The following is a 22,772-nucleotide window of genomic DNA, read 5'->3' as shown; positions in this document are numbered from 1 at the left end:
AGAAAATTGCAGCTGGCCCTTGACAGTCGGTCACAAATTGACTGAACAAAACAAAATCAAACAGTGAAGTAATCCCCAAGTAAATTTAATGAAACCTAAATCCCAAAGGGCAGCGCACTTCTGTAGGCAATGGTCTTATTTAATAAATTTTTCCCTGCTTTCACTTTTAGAGCTATATTTACACAGACAAATTTAATTCATTGGGTTTACATTTCCTCTTTCCCTCAGTTTGTCCACCAGGCACATATGGGAAGGACTGTAAACAGGTATGTCAGTGTTCAGCTGAGAATGAAAAGTGTCACCCAGTCGCAGGGAGATATACCTGTCTTCCTGGCTACCATGGAAACCGCTGTCATCTCAGTAAGTGTGTTTTGCACTTTTGTTGTAATTTATCCAAGAGACACCAATAGGGTGGGTCATCAGTCAGAATGCCAAAGGGCAAATGTTAATTCAAGCTTCTAATTTATAGCAAGTCCTGTGAGAATGTTTATTGAAGTGGTTGAAATCATGCACTTTCTTGTGCAACCCATTCTCCTATGTTGCCTTTTGGGTTCCAAATATCCCCCCCCCCCACAACCAAAAAAAGAAAAAGAGAGAAAGAAAGAATGAAGATAATAGGAACTGGCTGTTATCAATCAATAGACAGCAGATGGGAACATATTTAAAGTGATTTGTAAAGTAAGTTAGCTCCGGGATCTGCTTAGGAACAATCAAATTAAACAAATTGTTATTCTGGAATGAAGATCGTAACTTGCTTGAAGGACAAAATGCCAGTTGGCTCACTGCTGTGTAGTAAAAACAGGATGGTCCCTAGACCAAACACCTTATATTGATTTGTTAGGGCATTTTAACATCTAAAATGGTTCTAGGGGAACACACGATAAAATGTCCCAAGGAGCATGTTAAAATGTTCAGTCAGCTACTTAATTTGTAAGCTTGTAATTATTTATAATGTACTTTTTATAGGTTTAAAAGTAAAATGATTTGGCCTCAGTTTCATTTTTTCCCCCAACTTGGCCACTGCTTCTCTTCTCTCCCTACTTGCTCCCGTAGCAGATTCCTTCCACTTTCCTTTCTTAATTCTGCAAACATATGGACAATTTTTGGATTCTCCCCCTCGAATGCCACCTATAAAACATAGATTTATGGCCAAGCTATTGATTTCAATTTTCTACAAGCCATAGAATGTACCTTTTGAATGTCACTTCTCACTGTTGTCCTAATTTTAAATATTATCAGCTACAAACACAAATTAAGCCTGTATGAAAATGGTTTCAGTTAGCATTTTGTTTGGAACCCATAACCACTGTGGTTATTATACAAACTCAAACTGAGGAACTAAAATATAAAATTAGTAAAATTTCAATTCTAGTTTGGTTATGGCAGATTTCAAGCACCCTGGTAACTGAAGAAAGTTATTTCCTCACTTTTAATTGTCACATTTCTCAGGAAGAATTTCTTCTTGATATCAAGAATGTTTTATATTAACAAAATAAAGTGTTACGTAGGGCTGATAGTACTTCCATGTCAGAGGGCCAGCTACCTTGGGTTGAAGGAGGGGACCTCCACCTTGGAAGTCAAGGCTGAGTCGGGATGCCGCTCCCTGACTAGTCAGATTGGCTTAGCGCCAGGCAACACGTGGTTGGGAGTTGCTACAAAGTTTCCTTGGCAACATCCACTATAATTACAGAACTACGAAAAAGAGTTCAAGAAAATATCCATAAAAGGTGCAGCTGGCCCAAAAGCAAAAGTTTCAGCGGCCAAAAACAACTGGGCTTTCATGTTCTCGAGTTTGGAGTGGAGAATCCAAATTTTCTCTCGGCAGAGGTCAGAGGAAGCAGACAAATTGTAGTAGGATCTCACCACTTGTCCATGGTTTATAATGGGCAGGTTGGTCTCAGTCTGTGGACAGCGTGTGGGGAAAAAACAAACCAGCTGCTCGATAGATATCAATTTATCATGCTATGTATTTTATGACCAAAGAGAAATTACAAAGTAACCCCATACCCTGGAAATCTTTTATTTCTCCAAACTGTGACACCCACTATTTATAATATTCTCTGAGAGCATTTAAGGCATTGGGGTCCTCTAAAACCATGGGCAGTTCTTTTGAGAGTTTTCATAAAAACACCCTTGGTATAGAATGCTTTGAGAAGCATGGGCCATAGAATAGCCCACCTGTGCCAGGAGGAAGATATCAAAACATTAGTAGGAGCTTGCTTTTAACGCTCTTGCTCATAGCAATAAAAATTCAGACAGACCAAATTTTAGCATCTCTTTTTAAGAATAAAACAAAACTGTGTGACAGTGTACGTGTGAATAACCTGGTCAAACACTAAGAAAAGGCTGAAAAACAAATTCATGCTTTTCATTTTTGGGGAGCTAAGTGTCTCAGGATACAGTCACTACCTTGCTTGTTCCAAGTTTCTAATGAAACTACCAAATGTTGTTTATGTCATCATAGTATACAGTAGCCTTTAGTACTTAAATCAGAAGTCTGTGTTCATAGCCCAGCTTCATCCAATAAGTCTCCTTCAACGAGAGGGAATAGTGCAAAAATGGGAAAAAAAAATAGTCATCTCCCAATGGGAAATATCTAAATATCCCTTGCCAGAAAAACAAAGTTTCCTGGGAGAAATAATTGTAAAGGATGGGGCAAACGCCAATTAATGGTCAAAATGGAACTTTACGAAATGAGGGAGAAGAAACCAAATTTCACTCAAGCCAAATGAAATCATTATGTCCTATGCATGTGTTCCCTTGTTAAATTTAGTGAACATTTGAGCAAAGGATGTCCCTGATTCCAGAAGTCAATCTTTCACATAGCTACAGAATTCTAACAGGAAGTGGAATTGCCAGTAAATAACTTATTCTTGGGGAAAAAGTTATGGGCACTTTTGTAAATGCATACTGTACTCTTGATATAAATTTAATGAGTTTCGAGGCTAAGAGGTTATACATACACTGTCTTTCAACAGATGGCATACTCATTAGTAGGTAAATTTCGTCAAGTTCAGTGTCCCAATTTCAAAGGATAATTAACTTGAAGGCTAACAGTCAGGTGATTTTTGTATTCTGTATACAAAGAAGGACCAATATGAGGATGGTTCTATCAAACACGAAACCACCATTAAGATAGTCTGCAAAATGAGGGGCGCCTGGGTGGCTCAGTTGGTTAAGCAGACTCACAGTTTGTGAGTTCGAGCCCCAAGTTGGGCTCTGTGCTGACAGCTCGGAGCCTGGAGCCTCTTCAGATTCTGTCTGACTCTCTCTCTCTCTCTCTCTCTCTCTCTCCCTCTCCCTCTCCCTCTCCCTCTCCCTCTCCCTCTCCCTCTCCCTCTCCCTCTCCCTCTCTCTGCCTTTCCCCCACTTGCACTCTGTCTCTCTCTCAAAAATAAATAAGCATTTAAAAATATATAAAAAAAGATAGTTTGCGAGATGAGTATATGTCATAAGGAAATTATGTCTCCCAAATAACTTCAACTTACATGAAAATGAGTTCAAAATATAGGCACACACACACACATACATATCAGTTATTTACATTTTCAAATAATTACACATATGATTTTCTGTTTAAACTGAAATGCTAATTTTTTATATCCATAACTATATCCATACCTTGACATTTTCCCCATTAATAAGTACATGAGTTTCACATTAGCAGGTGTTTCTCTTTTCCTTCTTTGCACAGAAACCCATGTCAGCTTTCACCTCATAGGGATGTGACTGCAGAATTTTCTGTACCAATCCACTCATACTAATTTAACCTCCTTTTTGGAAGGAACATCCCAGCAGTACACATAAGACTTCATTGTTTCGGACTCCATGCTTTCAGCTTGCTTTTTGTGTATGTTCTCTAATATCAAGCAATCATTCTTTTTAAGCCTAGCAAGTAGTAATGATAAAAAATACTACAAAAAATTGCATTCTAAAAGTCTGACCCAAATGGGCATGAAGTATTATATATCTTGGTGAATAGGAGAAGAGGAGGAGATGCGGTCTTTTTTAATCACAAGTTTTGTTTTTAGATATGCTCTGTTACATTTTTGGTGAGGGAGAAAAGACGTTCCTAGGAGAACTAATGAACGTTGTATACCAAAGAAGGAGCAATTAACTATGGGAATGGACATTCTTTGGGAGGAGGGAATGACAGAAGAGACTGTGGAGTGAAGCCATCACTTTTCATAGGGAGGAATAAAGAAATACAATAGCTACAAGACAGAAATAACCTTTGGTATGAATAATTGTCATGTTTTTCTTTCCCTCTCCATTATGGAAAATTTTATTTTAAAACTGGGGGAAAAAAAGGAAGAAAGAAGCAGCCACTTTTTGGGTTTGAGACTCAAGGTGAGGACCCTGGGTTTTAAGACAGGACTTATATGGGGATTATAAACAATCTCAATCTCAATGAAATCCATTCTTTGCTGCTACCTCTAAAACATGCTACATGTGACATACTTAAAAAAAAATGTTCCTTCCTGTTGGATTCTTACATAAAAACCCAGGATGAAATGAAGGAAACAAGTATCATCCAGTCTAGTTTGGTCACTTTTAGAGATATTCTTCCAAATGAAAAGATTTTTCAAGAGGAAGGACCTAAGGCAAATACCAAACACTCTGAGTCAGGTCAAGCCGGTAGGGAAAGGGTTCTACTACATGCCTACCAATGGTACTGCCACCATTAAGGAAAATAATGGCCACCATTGACATGGGAGCCGAGTTTGTACTTGTTCACTCTAACCACCACAGCAGGTCTGTGATTTTGTTATTATCCCCCTTGGGAATAAAGAACCAGAAGCTCAAAGAAAGGAGTTAAAGCCACAACGTTAGTAAGCGAAATATATAGGTTTCAAATCGCAGTCTATTCAGAATTTCCTGCAGCCCCATATTTAAATATGTGGCAAGAATAAAGATGGTTATCTTTAACAGGTGACAGAATTTTGTGCGATATGTATTCTAAGTCACTTTACTCTATAGGACTTAGCTTCGTCATCTTAACATTAAAGTTGAACCAGATGGACATGAGGTCTCTTGAAACTCAAACTTTTATGATTTGAAGACTTGAAAGTACCAGACATTTCATAGAGCAGGAGAATATCACAGATGGAAGTGCTTCAAAGTTAATCAAGTACTTGAATACCCTCTATATTTTCTCTACTGTATACTTATCCTGTCTCTGTTTGAACTCCTACAGAGATGAGTAATCATGCCTCCTGAAAAAAGCTTATTCCAATCTTGGACAGCTCTTCCAGAAAGTATTTCCTTATTGAGATAAAATCTGCCTTTCTTCTTTTCTTACAAGGCTGCCTTTTCATGTTTGAAAACATTCCTGTCTTCTTAGCTCTATTTTCTCCTGAGTAAACATCCCCACTCTTTCGATCATTGCACAGATAATGTGGTCTTCAGCTCACTCTTTGTTCTGTTTACTCTCCCTTTATCTTGAATTCTGGCCATTTATCTGTTACACAGGTATCATCATGGTAGGCCACACATCCATGGATGTGAAAGTAGAAAGGTGAGAAACCAACAGAAAATGAAAATCCTTTCTCCATGCTTTGTGCCAATTTGAATTTATACTTGTGTGAAACCTGTATCATTCCAGATAAGACAAACTATGACATTTAAATATTAAATAAAATAATGAATTTGCCTAGAGTGGAACAAAATAGCCCTGTTTGGTGAATTGTCACCTATTCTGAGCACTAAGAGTGGGCAGATTTCCAAGGAGACTCAGAGTTAAGTTTCCTGTAACTTATTAATGAGCAGCATCAGGAAATTTATGCCCCCACCTGTATTTCTAAGGCATCTATCTTTACCATCTCATCTCCTCAGATAAGTGCATGGCTTGAATCATTAGCTTGAAGGTGATTGAAAACACCAAAGAACGGTATTTGGAATGTTGAGTTAACCACATGTCTATGGGCATGAATTTCAACCCTGATTGCTTTGAGTTACAGTATCACATATGGTTTTGTTCTCCTTCAACAGGATGCCCAGAAGGCACTTATGATCTAAATTGCCAAAGGATGCATAAGTACCTTAAGAGCGGCAGCTGTGATACCGTGATTGGCACCTATCACTGCCCTCCTGGCTTCATTGGGGCCGACTGCAGTCAAAGTAAGTCAGCCTACCAGTTAAGACGTGGAGATGCTAAAGTAGAATTTTAAGAACTGCCCTTAGAGAGTAAATGTTGCAATCATTACTTAATAATTTACTGTAGCAACGGCAAACGCCAACTGACCTACATTCTAGGTTGAGGAGTGCTTACGTCAGGAGTTTGATTGAGAGCTGAAGCAGTGAAGGCAGCCAAAGAGAGCCCTTTGGTCATAACCTCTCATATCCCAGAACTGCTAGCTAGATTCCAGTCAGGATTAGAAAATCTGTTCCATAAGAGAAGAGCAGACTGAGGATGCCTGTGTACATAATGTCAAACCCATTGTCTAAAGTACCACCATTTCATTTATCCTCAGCGATTTCCAGCTCAAAAGTAAGCAGTTGCCCTACTTACCAAAAGTAACCAGTTCCCTAAAATTTAAAGACCTAACTACCTATCACAAAGACAACTATTGACATAAAGTTGAAGGGACCAGATGTAAATTAAAGATCTCTTAAAAATGCACTATCTTAGACACTACAGGGATATTCTTAACAAATACATTTTGATCTTATCAGATTTGCCATTTCCTATATATTTCGACAGTTTGCAAGATCCTAATGATCTTCAGGGAGGATAGAGGAGGCAATGCGTGGGAGAGAGCGTGACGGAGAGGTGGTTCTGGCAATTTTGTGTCCTTCAACCTATGTGCTGTTGAGGAAGTTCACTTTGGGATGCTTCACAGAGCTGTACATTTATGTTTTTGTGCACTCGTCTGTATTTTATACTTCAGAATTCAAAGAGTAAAATAAGCATCAGTAGATCTTTCATTAAAGATAGAAGTGCTGTAGTTGCAACTGTGAGATTCCGTCACTGGGAAGAATGATAATGAAATTTCGTGATCAGGCAGGGTATTAAGTTGTTATGTGGTAAAGATACCCAAAATGCTTGTCTTCCCCAGACAGGTAGTTTCTCTGTCTTCTTTGTATGAGGGTAATTTTAATTACCCTGCCTCCGAATCCTGATGTTCTGAGGATAAGAGACAAATGAGACAAAGTCTTGGCTCCATGTAGTGGAAAATTGAAACCTAGTGGATACTGCCTTGGAGGCCTAACCAGCCAAGTTATCTTTGAGTTAAAGCCAACCCATAAACATCTCCTAAGGAAGGCTCTGACTGGCCCCTTTGTTCCTCAAAGAAAATCATTGAGGGAAATTTCTTAATTTCCTCAGGCCAATGCATCTTCAAGAGTTTTGATTCCCCTGAATATTGGTAGTTTTTTGTCTTCAGAAGCTGTGAACTTGTACCTGAGTACTTTTCCTTCTTTGCTTTGACAGCTAAGTAGGTCAGAGCCAATTTGCTGTCCACCTCTTACCAGTCCGGGGAATTGTGCTACTCATTTATGTCTATATCATTGCTGTATTTTTTCCTTCGCTTGATTCTTACAGATACTTATTTTATCTTTATTTTGGTAAGCATCTCAGTGAATCTGTGGCATAATGTTGAAGCAAAATGAAATAATAAATGTGTTAATTTATTAGTAGATTAAACTTTAACATATATTAACATCATTAATTTAAAAAGATAATTTAACAAATTTGTTGATTTTAACAAGTAAACAATACACTTAGAGATACATAATGATATTTGGAGATGTGAACATAATGGATCCTATGTCAATGCATAGAAATGTAAACTAAAATTCAGAGGGGACATTAAGAGGAAACACTCAAGATTATTGGGCGCATGCATGCATGTGTGTGCATGTACGTGTGTGCGCACGCGCACACACCCACATACACACTTGCTAAGGCAGCCATGTGGTAAAGCAAGGCTGAGTTTGTAAGAGTCATTTATATCATATATGTAAGTGTTTGACACTAGATATTTGGTTGGAATTCCTGATGTCAACCAAAATCGCACTAAGTAAGCAACCACTTGGACAGTGCCTTTTTTTGTTTTATTTCTTTCAAAGTAACCTTTTCAGTTGAAAACCAAACTGAAGGCAAGACAAGGAAATCCATTTGATTAAAAGAAAGGGTCGTGTATTTACAAGGTTTTTTAAAGTCTTGACTGGCAAAACGTTTTAATAAGAAAAATCTGGTTTTGTTTTGCTCCTTCCTGCAGCTTGTCCTGAGGATCACCACGGGCGGGACTGTGTCCAACCATGTTCTTGTGGCTCAGGACAGTGTGACCCAGTGACTGGAAGGTGCCAATGTCCACCTGGCAAAATGAGAGCCAGGTGTCAGCAAGGTAACAATGGCTGCAAGGTCACCTTGTCCGTCCAGGCACTAACTAAGCTACACTATGAAAGCAGATGTGGTGCCAAGGAATATAATTCAATGGGCATTGTTTATAACACTTTCTTCTTAAATGCGGCTTTAATAATATGAAAGTACACACTCTGGTTGAACTGTATAGCAAATAGCCTACTGAAGGGTAAAAAAAAATTGAAAACAAAAACAAAGAATTATTGATGCAAACTCTTGACGAGGAGCAAATTTTGAAATAACTTTGGCTAACTTTTGCAAAACCACCCCAAATTGTGTGTTGGGGATGTCTAATTATAAGAACTGAAAAGTTTTATATTTTCTCCAACTTTCAGAAGCCCATTGAAAGCTGGAAGAAAAATGAGAGACAAAAAGGAAAATATGATCTTTGTTTAAAGCTATAAAACTTTCTTGGGGCGCCTGGGCGACTTAGTTAAGTGTCCGACTTCAGTTCAGGTCATGATGTCACGGCTTGTGGGTTGGAGCCCTGCGTCAGGCTCTGTGCTGACAGCTCACAGCCTGGAGCCTGCTTTGGAGTCTGTGTCCCCCTCTCTCTCTGCCCCTCCCCTGCTCATGATCTCTCTCTGTCTCTCAAAAATAAATAAAAGTTAAAAAAACTGTTTTAAACTACAAAACCTTCTTGTCCTAAATCATATTATTATTATCACAATAATAGTCATAACAGAAGAACTCTCAAGTTCAGTAAAATGATATGCAGAGAGCCACTTCTCTATGGCATACACAGAGGGGCAAAACCAATGACCCTTTGTTAAAAAAACTAGGGTCGGCTGCATGAGCATGCTGTAGGAGCTTCCTTTAACCTCACTGTGCATCACAGAGTTGCAGGAAATTGGAATGAAACCAGGAAGTGCACAGACCTAGCATCTTTTCAAGTCTGCCCTAGGATAGAGGGGATCTATGGGTGATAAGCAGCCTTGCAGCTAAGGGGAGCTAAGCCTACACACACACACACACACACACACACACACCACAACTTTGTGTCATATGGAATTTTACTCTGGGCCCAGGAAACTTCCAACTGGCTGAAATGATTTTTCTAGCCCCAGATCCATACTCACCTCCCCTAAATAGCTAGTGCACACAAAACTAACCAGATACAAGAAATTAAAAGCAAAAGCAAAAACTTGATGCATTAAAAAAGAAAAAACACCCTCCTCCCATTTTGGAAGCAATATATGAAACCATTCAAAGCTTTGGTTACTTTTTCAGTGAAAATTCTATAAGAAGGGTAAAGGAGAAAAGGAATAAGAAAACAAAAAGCAGATGGACATCGAGCACAGAAGTTTTGCTACGAAGCACATGGAAATATTAAGCAGAATTTCTTCCAAGAATTTGAAGGACATAATGAAAAAGCTTTCTCTACAAATCGTGAGTGCAATGCAGAGATACAAGGGTTCATGGAATAAATGAAAAGACAACAAAGGGAAATGAAAAAGTAAGCTGGCAGAGCTCTGAAAGACGTATAAATGAAAATTAAACCTCACATCATAGAAATGAAGACCATATTGAACACAGGTAATAGGAGGATTGAATTCGCTTATGTGACAGCCAGGTACATGGAGAATATGCTTGAGAAAAGTGAAAACAATGAAATGGGGAAAAGAAGGAGAAATATATATAAGTGCAAAAGAAAATATTCAAGTATAATATTCAAGATTTTTTCCCCTGAAATGAAAAAAAGATCCAATGCTACAGATTGAACACATTCTATCCTTGGAAACTCAACCTAAGGTTGATCAGAAGCAAGGGGAATCTCCATTGGGGACATAAGAAAAAAAGTGAGATCTCATATGAAGAGTGGGGGAAAAAATCAGTCTGGCCTCATGCCTCATGGCAATAATCACAACCATTGCTAGCATGTGGGTAATCAATGCCTGTGAAGTTCTTGGGAAAAAAATATGACTCAAATATTTTATACATGGTTAAACTTTGTTCAAGGATAGCATGACTGAAAATGAACAACTATTTTTAGTAATAACAAGTTGTTGGGGATATGGTCGCAATAAAATATTTTTGAAGAAACTGTAGAAGATCAATTTGAGCAATCAAGTAATAAATGAAAGATCTCTGTTAAAAAGACTATTAGTGAGTATTAAGTCTATTTTTATTAAGGCTAAGTTTAAAACAAATGTGGGAATTATGGTCACTTGACGTAAGATAACTATATAAATATTTAACAGTATAGCAATTTTGATAGTTAAGCAAAACAGGCATAAACTGGAAGGAAAGAGAAGATGAAGGGGGATAAGTATACTGACCTTATTTCTTCATGAAAAGTTGTAGAAGGGATGGATCTGTGTCAAAATGTATTACTTAAATATGACAACTCAATAAGTATGCTTAAAAGTATAAAGGTAAATGCTGGAACTTAAAATTCTGGAACTGAGGATTTAAGAACAAAAACATAGCCAACTAAAATCAGGTGAAGGAGAGGAATAAAAAAAATTAAAATAAAATTGAAAATTAAGAGAAAAGAAAATTAAAAATTAAGAGAAAGAAGATTCATATTAATGCCATAACCACTCAGCAAGCCAATCTGTACTAAATAAAGAAATTAATTACACTATGTAATAATATATTTACTGTCTAAAAAAGAGTCCCTGGACTATATAAAATAATATATATAAGACTTAGAGAAAGATGGAGTACACACACTTGTCCCTCTTCCTTCCTCTAAACAGTAGAATTTTTGTCGCCATATTGAAAGCAAACATAAGAATCTCTGATGTGGAGAGAACAAGGCAGACTTGCTAGGGATTTCAGGGACCTAGGGAACAGGAATTGTGAATTCCTTGGGTTTTCATTTTGACCCGTATATCCTGGACTGGGAGAACCTGCAACCCAGAAGGCCAACGGGTGCAGACAAAAGAAAAATCCAAGATATGCCTGCTTTCTCTAAATGAAAGACCAGTAAAAGGGCAGTGAAGCAAGAGAGAAAACTCATAGACAATAACTGATCAATACTCCGGTCAAACACTAAAGAATAAAACTGCATCCTTGACTCTAACCTCACTAGCAAAGGCCAAATGAGGAGTCTGCCCTTCAGACTCCATCTGGATATATGAGGTACCCTTGCCACACACAAGACGGTGTGAGAGAAAAGGCTGGGACTTTCACCCCTGCCACATAGGGATGTATCTTCTGCCCTGGCTATGCCAGTGGAAACCATGTGGAGAGCGTGAACTTCCACCCCCACTGGACAATATGGAGACACCACTGGTTCCTTCTAGGGTGGTGTCACAGGAGATCAGGGCTTTCACAACCATCAAGCACCAATGAGGCAACGTTGTGCAATGTCAGTGGAGGTGGAGTGGGGAGTCATAGGAGGCACTTCTACCCCTCCATCAGATAGGTGTCCTGAGAGGCCCCATGGGGAGCCTGAACCCTCACACCGACCCAGCAGGAATGATGCACATTTAACAATGCCCCACTTGGGGGCTATGTGGAGAACTTGGATTTCGACTTCCATCTGATGAGCCTCTTTCCTTGCAAGTACGGTATCATAGGAGACTTGCTAAAACATTAAATGAGATCTAGAATCTTATATGATAATATTCAAAATATCCACGTTTCATTGAAAAATTATCCATCATACCAACAACCAGGAACATTCCGATTTGAATAAGAAAATAATCAACAGACACCAACACTCTGATGATATTGATTTTAAAATTATCTGATCAGAAGTTTAAATAAGCCATTATAAGTAAAAATACTTCAGTGAGCAACTTTTGCCATGTGTAAAGTAAATTAAAAAAAATAGGCTCAGCAAAGAATAAGAAACATAAAGAAGAGCCAAATGGAAACTTGAGACTTGGAAAATACAATATTCAAAAAAAAACGAAAAACATAATTAATGAATGGGCTTAATAGAACAATGGAGAGGAGAGAGGGACATATCAATACATTTGAAGATAAAACAATAGAAATTACTCAATTTCAACAATAGACAGGGAAAAGAAAAAAAAAAAAAAGAAGAACCTCAAGGACCTGTGGAACTATTAAAAAAGATCTGGGGCGCCTGGATGACTCAGTCCGTTAAGCATCCGACTCCAGCTCAGGTCATGATCTCATGGTTCATGAGTTCAGGCCCTGCTTCGGGCTCTGTGCTGACAGCTCAGAGCCTGGAGCCAGCTTTGGATTCTATGTCTCTGTCTCTCTCTCTGCCCCTCCCAGCTCATGCTTTGTCTCTCTCTGTATCTCAGAAATAAACATTAAAAAATATTAATATGTCATTTGCAAATATCTTTTCCCATTCCGTCAGTTGTCTTTTAGTTTTGTTGATTGTTTCCTTTGCAGTGCAGAAGCTTTTTATCCTCATTAGGTCCCAATAGTTCATTGTTGCTTTTAATTCCCTTGCCTTTGGAGATGTGTCAAGTAAGAAATTGCTGTGGCTGAGGTCAGAGAGGTTTTTCCTTGCTTTCTCCTCTAGGGTTTTGATGGTTTCCTGTCTCACATTCAGGTCCTTTATCCGTTTTGAGTTTATTTTTGTGAATGGTGTAAGAAAGTGGTCTAGTTTCATTCTTCTGCATGTTACTGTCCAGTTCTCCCAGCACCATTTGTTAAAGAGACTGTCTTTTTTCCATTGGATATTCTTTCCTGCTTTGTCAAAGATTAGTTGGCCATACTTTTGTGGGTCCAATTCTGGAGTCTCTATTCTATTCCACTGGTCTATGTGTCTGTTGTTGTGCCAATACCATGCTGTCTTGATGATTACAGCTTTGTAGTAGAGGAAGAGATAATTGCAAATGACATATCAGATAAAGGGCTAGTATCCAAAATCTATAAAGAACTCACCAAACTCCACACCGAAATGGGCAGAAAAAATGAATAGACACTTCTCTAAAGAAAACATCCAGGTGGCCAACAGGCACATGAAAAGATGCTCAACGTCACTCCTCATCAGGGAAATACAAATCAAAACCACACTCAGATATCACCAGTCAGAGTGGCTAAAATGAACAAATCAGGAAACTATACATGCTGGAAAGGACGTGGAGAAATGGGAACCCTCTTGCACTGTTGGTGGGAATGCAAACTGGTGCAGCCACTCTGGAAAACAGTGTGGAGGTTCCTCAAAAAATTAAAAATAGATCTACCCTACGACCCAGCCATAGCACTGCTAGGAATTTACCCAAGGGATACAGGAGTGATGATGCATAGGGGCACTTGTACCCCAATGCTTATAGCAGCACTTTCAACAATAGCCAAGTTATGGAAGGAGCCTAAATCCATCAACTGATGAATGGATAAAGAAATTGTGGTTTATATATAAAATGGAATACTACTTGGCAATGAGAAAGAATGAAATATGGCCTTTTGTAGCAACGTAGATGGAACTGGAGAGTGTTATGCTAAGTGAAATAAGTCATACAGAGAAAGACAGATACCATATGTTTCACTCTTATGTGGATCCTGAGAAACTTAACAGAAGACCATGGGGGAGGGGAAGGAAAAAAAAAAAAGCTAGAGAGGGAGGGAGACAAACCATAAGAGACTCTTAAAAACTGAGAATAAACTGAAGGTTGATGGGCGGTGGGAGGGAGGGGAAAGTGGGTGATGGGTATCGAGGAGGGCACCTGTTGGGATGAGCACTTCATATTAAAAAAAAATTTTTTAAAAGATCTAACATTTCTACATTTCTGTCATCAGAATCCCAGATGAGAGGAGAAAAAAAGTAGGGCTGAAAAAATAGTTAAAGGAATAATGGTTGGACTGACACATGAAAAAATGCTCAACATCACTCATCATCAGGGAAATACAAATCAAAACCACAATGAGATACCACCTCACACCTGTCAGAATGGCTAACATTAACAACTCAGGCAACAACAGATGTTGGCGAGGATGTGGAAAAAGAGGATCTCTTTTGCGTTGTTGGTGGGAATGCAAACTGGTGCAGCCACTCTGGAAAACGGTATGGAGTTTCCTCAAAAAACTAAAAATAGAACTACCCTACGACCCAGCAACTGCACTACTAGGTATTTATCCAAGGGATTACAGGTGTGCTGTTTCGAAAGGGCACATACACCCCAATGTTTATAGCAGCACTATCAACAATAGCCAGAGTATGGAAAGAGCCCAAGTGTCCACGGATGGATGAACAGAAAAAGAAGATGTGGTATCTATATACAATGGAGTATTACTCATCAATCAAAAAGAATGAAATCTTGCCACTTGCAACTAGGTGGATGGAACTAGAGGGTATTATGCTAAGTGAAATTAGTCAGTTAGAGAAAGATAAATACCATATGACTTCACTCATATGAGGACTTTAAGAGACAAAACAGATGAAATAAGGGAAGGGAAGCAAAAATAATATAAAAATAGGGAGGGGGACAAAACATAAGAGACTATTAAATATGGAGAATAGAGGGTTACCGGAGGGGTTGTGGGAGGAGGGATGGGCTAAATGGGTAGGTGGCATTAAGGAATCTACCCTTGAAATCATTGTTGCACTATATGCTAATTAGGATATAAATTAAAAAAAATAAAATTTAAAAAATTTTAAAAAAAGAAGTAATGTTTAACCTTCTTAGGTTATATTTGTATATGTTTTAATATAAATATTCCAGAGATCGTATAAAATTCCTAAAAATCAGTCATGGTATAATGTTACCACTCATAATTCCAGTTATCATCATAAAATGTTATATGTTACAGAAATAAAATTTTGGGGTCAATCACACTACAAAAAATGAATAAATAAATAAACAAATAAATAAATAAATACATAAAGTTCAGAAATTTCCTAAATATGACAAAAAATATAAACTTACAGATTCAAGAAGCTGTGTGAATGACAAGACAAAGAAATATACAAAAGACATATCAGCATTACATTTCTAAAAACTAAAAAAGAAAGTCTTGAAAACAACAGAAAGAAAGAAATAATGCCCATATTAGCTTAGAAAAAAAGATTCCAAAATAAAATGACATTAAATGAATGGGTACAAGTCACACAAAACACATGTGAGAAAAATAAAGCAGTGGTCATGACATCAGTATAAAACAATATTAAATTTTATGACAATGATCAACTAATGGGAAAGACACATAATAATAGGGAATAAAATTCATAATGAAGATTGAAATATAGTAGATATGTATAAAGCAAATAACATAATATCAAAATTCATAAACCAAAAGCCATAGTCTATACAAGCAGAAATAGAGAGTAAGAGCTTATCAATAGAAGACTAATTCATTTATGTTAACTCATACACATAAAACTGTATACACATATACAGAAAAAAATAAGCTTACAGAAGTTTGAACATAGTAAGGTATATCTAATTGTTAGAAACCAAATTCTGTACCCTAAGAAAGATATTATATCTTTTTCAAGGATCCATGAGACATTCATAAAAATTGAAAAAGAAAATAAATCAATTCCAAAAAGTATGATTTATGGCATTCTATGATCAAAGCAGTAAAACAGGAACTAATAACAAAACTAACTCCCTACCAGGGAAAAAGCCCACCACACTATACTGCATAGGCATTTTGAAATTTTCTTAAATAATGGCTCAAAAAGGGAAACAAAACCAGTATTTCAAAAATTTAAAAGCAATAGTAAGGATATTCAGATCCCGTGAGGTAATTCAGAAAATGGAGGAAACTTTATATTCAAAAGTACTTATGTTAGTAAATAAAAAATGATGAAAATAAATGAAAAACACAATAAAATAAAGTAAGAATGAGGAATGACTAAAGTAAAACATAGGGTAAATATGAATTATTTAATAAGTTATGTTAACTCAAATGACCAGCAATCTAGACAAAAGTAACTCATGTAAAAGTAATTTTGTTCACCAAAATTACTCCAAGTGTATAAAATACTTAAAGATAATGACAAAAACTCTAAGAGCCCTGGAATTACCATTGGGGTTTTTAGAAAGTTATTTTAGAAAGTCATATTATAAATCTTGACAAAAATTCAGAACCCATAAAGGAAAAAAAATCCATGATGTTTTGATTGAAAAGAACTAAAACAATTCGTCAAGGCATAATACACACAAAAAATATCATATTTTTTTAAAAAGAAGAAAAGAGACCAACTTTTTAAATAAGCTAAGTGTTCTTATGTATTAGTACCAAAAGAATCTGTGACACCCATAGATCTTATGACAAGATAATAAACATCATTCATAATGTAAGAAATCCAAATTAAAGTTGCATTTGACTAAGGAAAATGGCACATTGGTAACCTTCTTAGTAAATTTGCACATCTCTTTGTAAGGAAATTTGATACTATCTGTCGCCAGTTAGAAGTACATATTTTATTTAAAAAATTGTTGGTGACTTATCCCACGGATACAATGGTATGTATGAATGAAGACTTTCACAAGGATATTCATTACAGCACTGCTCATAGTGGCAAAATAAAACATTTTAAACAACTACTTGCCTATCCATAGTGGTGTGGTAAAATAAATTTTATTAGATGCAATAAATCCTATGTAGCTGATAAAAAGGAATGAGGCAGATGTATTATATGCACTAATTTAGAAAAATCTTGGAGAATTTTATTTCACAGAAGAAGCAAAATTCACAATATCATGTATCTATATTAACCTCTTGGATAAAAAAATGTGTTAAAGGGTAAGACAGATACACGTATATATGCTTTATGAGGCATCGACTATTTCTGGATATATTCAGGAATTTATTCATTCAATTCAAACATATTTATGTAATGCCAATGCCCATTTTAAGCATATGGAACATATGGATAAAATACACAGTACCTCAGTCCTACAACTTGCTTTCTAGTGGAGAAGAGAGTGGAGAATGAACATAATTAATAAGTGAATTATATGTATGCTAAAAAGGAATAAAATCAATCCTAAGAGAAAAAATAGAGTATGATATGGGGCTCCAGAGAGGCATGTGGGTGGAAATGTTATTTTATTTTTTAAATTGGTTTATTTATTTTTGAGAGAGAGAGAGAGAGCAAACAAGGAGGGGCAGGGAGATGGAGAGAGAGAGAGAATCCCAGGCAGGCTCTGCAGAGTGAGTGCAGAGCCCAACATGGGGCTCGAACTCACAAATCCTTGAGATCATGACCTGAGCTGAAACCAAAAGTCAGACGCTTAAAGAACTGAGCCACCCAAGCACCCCTGATGGGTTGAAATTTTAAATCGAGTGGTGATTCAACCATAAATTGTACAACTGTATTTGTCTTCATTTGGTACTAAAGTTAAGGACAGCTATTGGGTCAAAAAAAAAAGGCAGGAAAGAAAGTGTCATACATACTGAATTAAGTATGTGCTCTGTTATGTAGTAACCAAATGTCTTTGGGCAAATAAAAAAAAAAAAAAACAAAAAACCTCTAATGTCTCTCCTGCTAGCTGGAATAGAAAGAATGGTTGATGAGAAGTCAGAAGTTCTAGATTGGAAGGTCAGTTTTTATCTTTCCTGGCTACTTGAGCCTGAGAAAGAATGAAGTCTCTGAGCTTCGGTTTTCTCAAGTGTAAATAAGAATACTGTTACCCACATCAGAGGTATATTTGTGAACATTGCATGAGATAATTCATGTGAAAAATATCATTATGTAAAAATACTATAAACTAAAAGGTATAAATGACAGGCCTTTGGCCAAATCTAGCCACAAATGTGTTTGAATTGGCTGATATAGTTTTGGCTTCCACAGTGCCATAAAACAATTTTAATTGGTTGCCAACTTTCAAAGATTAAATGGTTTCATATAAAATATGGATTTTGAGTTTTCCTGAAAAAAAATCATCTTAGCTGGTTATATTGGGCCCATATTCTTCATGGTAAAAGCAACTAAATGTGAGTAGCGTTTAATCTCCTATTTGTGGCACTTTGTGCCACTCAGTCATTTTCCCCTGACAGTGAAGGCTCAGTTCGCCTTATGTCTGGTCAGCTTCACTCACTTGTGTCTTACTTACCTCCTCTTGGCAATGGTCTTTGTCTGTGTCACCCACCACTGTAGGCTAAAGTGCTTTTCAGATTTCAGCACCAAGACATTAACGAGTGAGCCACTTGTCTGTCGTCAGTTTTGAGACTAAATATAGAAAATGCTCCCATTGCCAATCTGGGATCTGCTTATTTGCTAGGGTATCTCCAGTTCCCCAAGCATACCAAGCATGTAGTTATAAGTGTCATCAAAGTGTGTAGTGTGAATGAAAACATGGATGAATGATTGTGCTTACTACCTTCAGGTAACATCTGAGTAGTTGTTTTAATTTGAACATTTTCTTATGCTTTTGCTATACAAATAGGATTACTCTATCTGAAACATAGAAAAATGTTTGCTCATGTGACATTTTTCTGTATGTATGTATATGTGTGATTATATATATATATTTATATATATATATATATTTATAAATATATATATATAATTTTTGCTATAGGGTATCCCAAACAATGTATGGCCCAAACTGTGAACTGAAATGTACCTATGTAAAAATGGTGGACTTTGCAATCCTGTGGACGGAAGCTGTACTTGTTATCTTAGATGGACAGGAAACTATTGTGGAAAAGGTAATTTGATTAGCACTTTCTTTTATTCAATAAAAATCTGGAGCATACTGCCATTGGTTGATAAAATATAGTAGAGGCCTGTGATGAGGCTATTTTCTAATAAGTTCATGCAAGTTGTTTACAATTATGACTCCATTGCCAATAAAAATAGTGTTATGTGAATATCAACTGGTTTTGTTACCTTGTTACCCACATGAAAATCCTTAAAACCCCTAAGTAATTGAAATAATATAAATTAATGTGAAAGAGCTCTTATGAGACCTAAACCCCACTCCCCCTCCAATTCTGTTTAAGCCTAAAGCCTTTGTGGATGGCAGGTTTGTTGACCCTTGAGTTTCTTGGCAAGATACTAAAGAACCTCAACCACCACTGAGGCCTTGAGGCTGGCAGGGTGGAGGACCCAGGGCCCTGGGCAGAGCCAGTTCACATTAAGAGTGGCCCCAGATGCAAGGGGTGAAGAGGAGGACTCAGAGGTCACCCACCGTCACTCATTAAGAAAAAATTAATCATGCACCACCACGATTATATTTTTAAGTGACATGCACGTGCTTTTCAACAAACATGTATGTTACAAAAGATATATAGAGGTTTAAATTGATAAAGAATGAATAAAGATAAACATTGATGGTTGTTCTGATGTTTTCTTTCTGAATCACAATTGATTATTTGGTGCAACATTGGAGAGCATGCTCCCTATTTAGAGCACGATGTTGTAGGAGATGATGTTTTCTTTTGGCAGAATAGAGAGAAAGGGCTCTGACGGTAAGGCTGAGTGTAGGTGGGAACACTGTGTGGTGACCTAAACTTGGAGTACACAGTGAACTTTTACCTAAATGATTTCACCTATGGGAGCTATGACTCTTTAGATCTGTGGCCCCAGCATATTATGATCACAATGGGTATAATTACCCACCATCCTTTACCACTAATTTGACTGTCATGAAATTTGGCAGCAGTGAGAATGAATAGTTCCCTATGCTAACTCCTGCACTGCTGATACAATGCTCTGTGTCTCTGGGAATATCACAGTCTTCACAATTTGGTTTTCCCATCTGAAAGTGAGGGCAAAGTCACTTGAAATGACAGCCTTTCTAAGTCTAAATTGAAGATTGTTTTTCAGGAAGGTTTTTTTTTAAGATGAATATTTTCCCTAATTCATGGAAAACACAGCTCATCAATTTTCTGATATTTGGAATTACTAAATCAGAATCACAGCAGTACTTTAAAAAGAGTATCATCATTTTCATATTAGTTTCTTTTTAACTTTTTTTTGCATTTATTTATTTTTGATAGAGACAGAGCACAAGTTGGGGAGGGGCAGAGAGAGAAGGAGGCATAGAATCCGAAGCGGCTCCAGCTCCGAGCTGTCAGCACAGAGCCTGATGCAGGGCTCGAACTCACCAGCTGTGAGATCATGACCTGAGCTGAAGTCGGATGCCTAACCGACTGAGCCACCCAGGCGCCCCCATATTAGTTTTTTTTTAACCCCAAATTGAATATAGAATATTTTAACTTTTGATTCTATCATTTAAACTGTTAATACGAAACATTTCAAACATATGCAAGAGTTGCTGAGTCATTGGGTAAAAACAAATATAATTTTGCAACATATAAAATTCTCCATGTGGTGTTGTACCATTTTGCTTGCTCACAGCAATATATAGAATGTCTGTTTCTTCACAGCCTTATCAAAAGAATATGTTACAAATTTTGGTGAGAAATGTTATATCAATCGAGTTTTATTTATTTATTTTTAAAGTTTATTTATTTTGAGAGAGTGCGAGAGCAGGAGAGGGGCAGAGAGAGAAGGAGAGAGAGAGAATCCCAATACACGCTGACAGTGTGGAACTTGATGTGACACTCAGACTCACGAACCTGAGATCATGACCTGAGACAAAATCAAAAGCTGGACATTTAACTGACTGAGCCACCAGAGCACCTCTCAATAGAGTGTTAATTTACATTTTATTATTATGAAATTTTTTGTTATCTTCCCTAATGGATCAGGACTTTTTGCATTTTTTCTTATAAATTATTCATAACTCTAGCTCATTTTTCTATAAGGTTGTTTTTTCTTCTTTAATGTTAGAAATTCTATATGTGTGTATGTGTGTGTATGTATGTTTAGATAGATAGATAGATAGATAGATAGATTAACTCTTTGTTGTGAATCATTCACCTTAATTTGGGAAAGTTTGTCTTTTGTCTTTTTACTTTGCCTGTAGTGCATTTGCCATCAGACTGGTCATCTATCAATATATAAGAAACCATCCTAAAGCTTAGAGACTTAAAACAATTTATTATTCTCTCTTGTGATTCTGATGATTAACTGGGTTCATCTGAGTGACTCTTGTTGCAGATAATAACTGGGCCTGGAGCTCTCTGGACACTCCACTGGGTGGGAATAGAGAAGGTAACCTCTTCATTTACACATCTGCGACCTCAGTGTTCCTCCACATGGATTCGTTCTCCTTGTCTTAGTCAACTTGGACTGCTAACAGAATATTATAAATGAGGTGACTTAAAATTCTTTTTTTTTTTCAGTTCTGGCGTCTGGGAAATCTAACATTAAGGTGCCAGCCAATTTGGTTCCTGGAAGAAGCCCTATTTTCTGATTTGCAGGTAACTTTTCTATTATTTTATCCTTTTATGGCAGACAGAGAAAGAGTGTGAAAGCTCTCTTGTGTCTCATCTAATAAGGGCACTAGGCCCATCATAAAGTTCCACCCTCCTTTGTATGGCCCTTTTCTCCAACAGGATAATTGGGTTTCTTAGGTGACTGCTGATTTCCCAAAGCAGAGGTTATCAGGTCTTCCTAAGGCTTGGGAGTGATATAACATCACTTCTACCACATCCTATTGGATAAGGCAAGTCATAGGATTAATGCAGATTCCATGTGGGATGGTCAGTACAAGAGTGCAAATCCCAGGGGATATGGTTTATTAGGAGCATCTTTGGATTATAGATTCTGCATGATTCAAAGTTTCTTGTTGTTTGTAATAAGATAGATCTTTTTTTCCCTCTATTTTTTTTTTTTTTTTTTTTTTTTTAGTTTCGGTCATAATTAGGAATTTATTTCCCATTTTCAAGTTTTAGGAGAATTCATTCATGTTTTCTTTTCATACTTGTAGCATGTCATTTTTGACACTTAATTCTCTGATCAATTTTAAGTATTTTTCCTGGTGGATGGTGTAAGGAATATATCTATTTTCCCTTTATATAGCTTTTCAGTTATTATATTGCAACTTTTACAAGTCTATCTTACCCACTGCTTTGAGATGCAGCCTTCATCAAATACTAAACATTTATATGCGGTTAGATATAGTTCTGGATGCTCTATTTTATTGGTTTGTTTATTTATGTGCAAATGAAATGAAATACTGTTTTATTATGAGTCTTTATTATATATATTTGATACTGATAGGGCAAGCCACCATTCATTGCTGTTATTTTCAGGGATTTCCTGATACATTTTTGTGTATGTGTCCCACTAATTAAACTTTATAAATAAATTGTCTAGATGCAAAAATGAAAAAAAAACAAAAAAACAAAAACAAAATACAGGTGTTTTTGTTTGTTTGTTGCTGTTTTTGTCCTCTGCATTTACTGTTAGGAAAAATTCACATATTTATGATGTTAACTCATTTTATCCAAAAACAAACATGCTCTATCTATTTGTTCAATATTTTTGTTTCCCATCAAGTGAAATGTTGGGTTTTAATATCCATATTAAGATAGCTATTAATTTTCTGATTTATTCAATGATTTTACTGAATTTTTTAGTGAATTTATTTTTTGAATATATTTTCTGCATCTATGGAATTAATAATATGATTTTTCTCTTTTGACTGATAAATATGATGCATGTATT

At 36.7% G+C, this 22,772-nt stretch overlaps 1 pseudogene across 1 annotated transcript in view; it reads left to right on the top strand.

The window, feature by feature from the left end:
* LOC132684263 (uncharacterized) overlaps positions 1-22,646 on the top strand; it is a 219,753-nt pseudogene extending 197,107 nt beyond the window's left edge. The window contains exons 12-15 of the transcript XR_014135264.1: positions 229-360; positions 5,992-6,120; positions 8,223-8,348; positions 21,446-22,646. The product of XR_014135264.1 is annotated as an uncharacterized LOC132684263 (transcript). The remainder of the gene's footprint in view (positions 1-228; positions 361-5,991; positions 6,121-8,222; positions 8,349-21,445) is intronic.
* The last annotated feature ends 126 nt before the right edge of the window (positions 22,647-22,772 follow it).

The sequence above is a fragment of the Panthera onca genome, chromosome C2 (genome assembly GCF_046562875.1).
Source record: "Panthera onca isolate mPanOnc1 chromosome C2, mPanOnc1 haplotype 2, whole genome shotgun sequence".
NCBI classification, from domain to species: Eukaryota; Metazoa; Chordata; class Mammalia; order Carnivora; family Felidae; genus Panthera; species Panthera onca.
This window is presented reverse-complemented; position numbering and strand designations above follow the sequence as displayed.